The sequence below is a fragment of the Nicotiana tomentosiformis genome, chromosome 4 (assembly GCF_000390325.3).
Source record: "Nicotiana tomentosiformis chromosome 4, ASM39032v3, whole genome shotgun sequence".
NCBI lineage: Eukaryota > Viridiplantae > Streptophyta > Magnoliopsida > Solanales > Solanaceae > Nicotiana > Nicotiana tomentosiformis.
This window is the reverse complement of record NC_090815.1, coordinates 76,765,722-76,773,562: the sequence shown is the minus strand read 5'-3', so window position 1 is coordinate 76,773,562 and position 7,841 is coordinate 76,765,722.

The window sequence follows — 7,841 nt, the reverse complement described above, 5'->3', positions numbered from 1 at the left end:
CCAATATGACATATATATGAAGCTCAAGTGAAGGGATTACCTCTTGGTGGAAGAATCTCACTTTTTCTCTTTTTGGTGTTCTTGAAGATTCAACCAATATTCTATGGATTTGATCCATAATAATGTTAGTGTTATCACTAAATGATGTTATATAATCATTCTTATGCCAAAAAAAACTTACCTTGAAGTGTATCCATTGTGGAAGGACTCCTCCTTCTCTCTAGAAATCCATTCTAAGATGAAGAACTAACACATTCTCTCTCTAAACTCACGTTTTCAGCTCCTTAAAATGACCCTTAAAGTTGCGTAGCCTCCTGAGTAGGCTACGCACAAAGGCTACGCAGGGTGGACTTTCATTCCCCTTCAGTTGGAAGTTGCTGGATTTGCCTACGCAAAGGTGCGTAGGCTACGCTGCTATAGTGCGTAGGCTATGCAAGACTCGCGTAGCTGTTCTGTCACCGGTTAGTAAAAAGGTCATAACTTCTTGTAGGAATCTCCGAATGACGAACGGTTTGAAGCATTAGAAACTAGACACATAGAACTTCATATCATGAGAGTTATACTCGTTTGAAGTTAGGTCTTGTGCGAACTCACTTGAAATTTTACCCCATCATATAATTTCCAATTTGACTTAGCCTTAGGGCTCTTCTTAGACCATAAACCATTCTTAATGCACCTCATACTTATATTATCATGATCAATTGATATCATTCATATTATTAGTCTTGTTCATACTCGAATCAATATAATTAGTACCTGCCACTCTTCTTAATGGTCTTAAAACACTTCAAAATTTTCCGGGGTGTTACAATTCTCAAGCAAAGAGGGGCAGTTGTGAGCACGTAATTTTTGATCTCTATTAAAATTACTCCTAAAAATTCTAAAAATAGTCTTTTAATTGTTCTTGATTGTTATAGATTTTTGGGGATTTTTCTCTATTTGTTGTTTGCATTTTGTTGCATTTTAACATAATTAGGAATATCTTAAATCATAAAATGTCAAAAAGAATTATTTTAGTTTTCATTTCATTGCATTCTAAGATCATAATTGTATTTTTTAGGATTTAATCACATAGTAAATGCATTGCTAAAATACAAAAATCACAAAAATACACTGGTCATTTTTCTTTGCATTTATAGTTTAATTAATCAATTAAGTTTAATTTGATAATCCATAATTTTAATTAATTAATTATTAGATAAAATAGGTATGTGGGTTAATTTTGCAAAATAGGTTTAATTTAGGTTTTTTATATAAATAAATGGTTAGTTTTGAAAATTAAACAAAGAAAGAAAGAAAGAGGTCTGTTGAACTGGAACAACGTCCAATGACTCATTTGGTTTCAACAATTGATCGGCCCGCACCCCATTACCCGGTCCATACCTTTGACCACTAAGGCGGCCAAACAGCGTAGTATCATCCCTAAACTATACCGTTTTCATGTTCAACCCTTTTTGATAAAATAAAGTTCAAAGATTGAATTTCTATCTCCTAAAACCCTACTCCCAATTCCCTCTTCCCGAATGAAGAATCCAAGGCGGTCGAAAATCGTCTCCGTCGCCCTTCCGCTTTCAACCACCGTCCACCGCCCCTTTAACCGATGTTGATCGCCGCCAAATATTGCCTGACGGCGGCGGACCACCATCAAACATCACCAAATTATCACCAGATGGTCTCCGTCCCTTCCTCATCCCTAATCCTTCATTATACTTCCCAATAACCCTCCCAAACTTCACGGTTAGTAGATCTAAGAATCTACTAAACCCTAAAACTTTCCTTTTTCATTCCTTTTACAATCCCAACCTTCTAGACCTTAAAACCTATATCAATCGACTGCTCTTGATGAGAGCTATCGATTGATGTGGGTATTGACTCACTTCATGGCCACCGGAGGCAGGTCAAACATCTGTTGACCGGCCAGAACTACCCTCAAATTCCCTTTGTTTCCTTGATTCAGCGAGTAACAAGTATAGTTACATATAGCACCGGCGTGCAAGGAAAAATCCTGGCCAGGGCTCATGTAACAATTCTGGTAGCTTGCTTGAATTTGTCCTACCCCACCCTCTCATGTTTCTTGCTCTCGTTTGACTATCATGAGTCCTTACTTCAACTAGATCTATCAGGGTTCACTAACTCAAGACGGGTCTGTTATAGTAAGGACCTATAATGGTCAAACAATTCTGTTGGTTTCAATTCTTCTTTCATGAGTCCGGCCCCAATGGTATAATTACTTCTTTTCCATTATCTTTATGTATTTTTTGCATGTTGTAATAGTTGTCTTTAAATTGCATAATCGTTAGTTGTTTCTTGTTTGCTTGAATTAAGTTGATTCATGCCTAATTGCTTAGCATGTGTTTAACTGTATTTAGGTAATCATTGTTTTAGATGTTTGGTTGCATGGTTAGTTTACTAAGCTTCTAGTGTGGGTTCACAAGAAATTACAGGAATTGATTGTTAATTTAGGCATGTTTTGCCTTGTGTTATTGATGATGAGCTTGTGGTAGTAGAACGTGAAGCCTAGGACTGTTAAGTTGGCCCGTTTCAAATCTTAAGCCCACTTTGAATTTACTTTAAGTAAAAGATGGAGAGCTGAAATAAGAAAGAAAGTAAAAGAAGAGAGTTAAAAAATAAAGGTAAAGAGGTGTAAAATAACAGGGGCCTAAACGGTAGTTGAGGGAATAGACTTAGGGAATCTTAATGTTAACTGCTAGGAAACTTCTAGGAAAGAGCCTAGAGGGACTATGTAGCAAAGAAAAAAGGAAAAGAGGTTGAGTATAAGGGGGTTTCAGGAGTAAAATAGAAGGGGGGGGGGGGTAAAAAGAAAGAAGAGAGGCAAGAGGAGCCCTAAGCATTAATCTATAAAGAGGAGTTTTACTCCTTACTTTTCATTCATTCGGAGCTGCTAAAAACCACCTACTAATATCTAAATCAAAAGAAAACTGAAATATCGAGATCTTTGGGGAAATTTCACTAAAGAAAAGAAGAAAAACATGTGTATGAATTTCAATTGATTTAAATACATTTCGTCATCAATCTCCAGGCCTTTTAAGAGCTATTTTGGATCTGAAATTGTTGTTGTTGTACTCAGATTATAGCTGATATCCATCCTTTCATTTCCATACATTTATTTGGTTAATTTCTTTGATTTCTCACTGATTTTAGGTACGTCATGTACTCTAAAATTATTTCAGTTGAAATGATGAATGAAGTTAAATTGTTTTGACGTTCTATTTTACGCTTGTTCAATTGCTGCTTTTAGTATCTGTAAGATCTTTTAGAGATAGTGTTCTTATGTGATCAACATGTTTAAGTCATTTCACTTAACCTATTACTAATTGTGGGCTCGATTGAATCGGTTTCTAGTATGTAATGGCTAAAATATTCTTATCTGCCAATTTGATGGTGTTTGGGATGCTTGAGCATGTATACGGGATCACCAATTGGTCGAATTTACTCGATGTGAATAACAAAAATAACAGTATTGACTCATGAGATTCTGTGATTGTACTATTAAAAAGAAGAGTAGTATGTTTATTTTAGAATTTTGTAGGTTAGGATTGACTGTAATTTACTTGGTTGTTTGATGTAATAGGCTCATTTGAGTTAAAAATTCAAGTTTCCTTTTGTTTAATGTTTTGAGTTGTTAAATATGGACAAATTTGTAATATTAGTAGAATAATTGATTTTGCAATTCAGTACTGTAGTTTGTAGATTTTATTCATGCTTTGTTGGGCCTGGTAGCGAAATAGACCCTGGTAGCGAAATAGACCCATTATTTTGGACCAATGATAAATAGGATGCTGGGCTCCTTTAGTGAAAGCCATATGAGTCCTGGTCAATTTGAACCTTCCAGGCCCACTCTTAGCTAAGATAGGGTAGGAGCCCAATGGACTCTGCACCCTTCGCTCTTTTCCCAACTATAACGACCTGGTCGGTCGTTTTGAGTATTTTAATCCCATTTTTCCTATTTGATATTTTACATATGTATGTTTGTGGTTACGTGACTTGCCGTGGTGGTTGGTTTAGTTTCAAAAAATTTTTAGAGTGCATTGGGACACTTAATCCCAAGGTTGGAAGCTTAAGTTGTAAGAGTTGACCATAGTTTGCCTTTCATGTAGATGACTCCAGAATAGAGTTTTGATGGTCCCAAGAGCTTCGTATGGTGATTTTGAACTTAGGCGTATGTCCGAATTTGGATTTGGGGGTTCCTAGGTTGTTTTGGCTCGAATTAGTGAAAGTTGAAAAGTTAAAGGTTTGGAAGGTTGATAGGTTTGACCGAGAGTTGACTTTGTGGATATTAGATTCAGATTTTGGTTCCGGGAGTTGGAACAGGTCTGTTGCGTCATTTGGGACTTGCAAGTAAAATTTGAGGTCATTTCGAGTTGTTTAGGCTTGTTCGGCATAAGTTTTGAATTTAGAAAGTTGGATTAGTTCCTTAGGCTTTAATTGAGGTACGATTCGTGATTTTGATGTTGTTTTGTGTGATTTGAGGCCTCGAGTAAGTCCGGGTGATGTTTTGGAATTAGTTGGTGTGATTGGACGGGGTCCCGGGATCCTCGGGTGTGTTTCGGAAGGGTTTCGGACCATTTCTCCATGTTTTAGAACTGTTGATTCTCAGTTCTAGTTTCTTTCTTCGCGATCGCGACAGGGAAGTCGCATTCTCGTAGGGTATTTCTAATGGAAGGCGAGTTTTTCTTCACGTTTGTGAAGGAGTGATCGCATTCACAAAACTTGGGGAGGTAATGGCCTTCGCAGTCGTGTTACGGAGATCGCGTTTGCGTAGAAGGGGAGGCTAGCTGGGGGCGTCAGGCTTTTAGCCTTCGCGATCGGTAGGAGGACCACATTCGCGTAGGCTTAGGAGTGTTGTGCATCGTGTTCGCAACCAAGGTCTCGCGTTCGCGTAGGGTTATTCGGAGGCATTGCTTGGATGTGCTTGGGGATCGCAAAGTTGGTTCCATGATCGCAATGGATACACCTGGGCAAACCATAAGTACTCTATTTTTGAGGGTTTTAGTCATTTTAACATATTTTGAGTTGTAGAGCTCGAATTTGGGAGATTTTGGAGGGGGTTTTCATGATTTGGATTTGGGTAAGTGTTTTTGACTCTGATTTGTTCATTATTCATGATTCCAATCGTGACTTTAGCATTTAATTGGTGAATTAAAGTGAAAAAATTGAGGATTTTAGTAAAAGAAATTCTAAAGTACAAATTGATGATTTGAGAGTCGATTTGAGGTCGAATTTGAATGAAACACATATATTTGGACTCGTATCGGAATGGGTGTTCGAAATTTATGAGTTTGGTTGGTTCCGGGGTGCGGTCCTGGGGTTGATATTTTGGGGTCACTTTTTATTTTGGCTAAAGATCTTAGATTTATCATTTGGAATCGTTTCCTATGGCTTTTATTGATGATATTAAGTTAATTTTGGCTAGATTCGAGTCGTCCGGAGGTTGCTTCATGCGGGAAGTACTTATTAGAGGATTGATTTGGCTTGCTTGAGGTAAGTATTTTACCTAAACTTGGTTGAGGCACTAGATGCATGAGTTATTTGTGATAGCTACGTGCTATGGGTAGCGCACATGTGTGGGGTTAAGCCCATGTGTGTGCATCGGGTATTATTCATGCTCGGGGTAGTGCTTAGGCTATGACATGCCTTGACTTGGTTACTAAGCTTCATGCTATGATGTTTCTCCTATTTGTACCCCTTATGTTGGCTATTTGTACCGTGTTTGAGGTTACATAGAGATTAATCTTCTAATCGAGCCGGATAATTGCTATTTTTGTGATGTAACTGCCTGATTTGAGCTGTGATAGCACACTTTGTCCATGCATACACTTTAGTATGTTACTTATACCAGTCCAGGAGTATGAAACTTGAAGTTCATTGATCATGTACATGTATTCTTGTATATATGCCTTCTGTGTGATATGCTTTGGACTGGTGGCCCATGACCACGCCAAGCGGATAGTGATATTGAGCATGTGACCATGCTGGGCAGATTTTGATATTAAGCTTGTGACCACGCCGATTGGATTGTGATAATGGCACATGAGTTGTCCGTGCGATTGATATTATTAGCACGTAAGTTGTCCGTGTAGCACATGAACTGCCCGTTTGGATCCGAGATATTCATATTATTGGCATGTCAGTTGTCCGTGTAGCACGTGAATTGTCCGTGCAGTTGATATTATTAGCACGTGAGTTTTCCATGCAACATGTGAATTGTCCGTACAGTGTGTGGATATGGATCCATCCCCCTAGGGTCACCCTCCCATGTTCTTTCTTGATGGTGTACACGCAGTTTGAAGAAACTGATCAGTGGTTTGGTATGGTTATGGACATTCTGAGGAAAAGTTGGCTAGTGTTTATTGCATTTCATCTTTACTTGCAATTTCCTTAGTTGTCTACTTGATTTAATTGCATATCTTCTTTATATGTTGGATTATGGACTAAGCAAAGTACGTTAAGTAATTTGGATGCACCAAGGTGGTTCTTTCTGTGATTATGACTTGATCATGTTATTGTTCTGTACTTATTGGATTTATGAACTGTACAGGTTATAGCGAGTATCATTTATAATTCTTGCTTCTGCTTTCTCGCCGAGGTTAGTTATGATACTTGCTGAGTACATGGGGTTGATTATACTCATACTACACTCTGCACTTAATTGTGCATATCCAAGTATTGGGTCGAGCCACCAATAGCGGAGATTTGCTTGCTGAGTTATCCGAGAGACGAGGTAGAGCTGCATTTCGACTGTAGTCTTCGCATCTCTTTTAATTTTGTAATGTTGTCTCTTATTCAGATAGTATTGTTATTGGCATTTCAAACTTGTATTTCCGTTTTAGAGCTCATGACTCTGTATTCTGGGGGAATTATTTTGTATCGACGCTGTTGTTTATGTTAATTAACCTTAGACTAGTACTATTTCTATTAATTCAGTATTTATATTTTATTTTTGTTATGTTTGGCTTACCTAGCAAGTGAGTTAGGCGCCATCACGACCAGTTAGTGGTTTTGGGATCGTGCCACCAATAATTTAAGGTCCAATGGGATCTGTTGATGGCATATGAGGTATCAACCTTAGAGATATATGTTATATGAGTTTGGGCTTCCAACTGAGCCCAGTTTTATTTCTATGAATATCTGAGTCCAGAATTTTAAATATATCAAATAAAGCTACCTTCTCTTCTTACGATTTATTGTCTTATCAAACCTTAGATTGTTTCTAAAACGGCACTCTTTGCACAGATTTAATATCCCTTGTCAACTCAAGCCATTCACAGACTATAATTCACGTAAACCAACAAGTTAGGCACTTAGTCCCACTTATCAAGCCATACATGTACTCAAAACAAATTTCATAATTTTTGGACTTTCACATTTAATCTCAAACTTAGGACACTAATTAACATACGAATATTGTAGCTGCTCTTAGGTGCAATTAATAATATAATTATCACAGTTGTGGGTTCAGTTCCCGTGGCACAATTGTGATACTTAACTCCAAATTCAAGTGCGCATTTATGCGACTTGACATCTCAACTTCAAATAATAATAACAAACATGTTGTAAATTATGGTACGTTTCACGTGGCGTGGTTTGCAATATGTACCACACGACAAGTGTGCGACATCGCGATTTATTTCAAATAAATTACTTAAAATGCATAATTAAAAGCGGTTAAAAGGTAAAAATGCACATAAGTTTTAAAAACTTGTAATAATTCAGATAAAATAAGCTAAGTGTAATTTGTTAAGCGATCATGCTAAGACCACAGAATACGGGAGTACCTCACAACTTCTCCCAGGTTAATAGAATTTCCTACCCGATCTTTT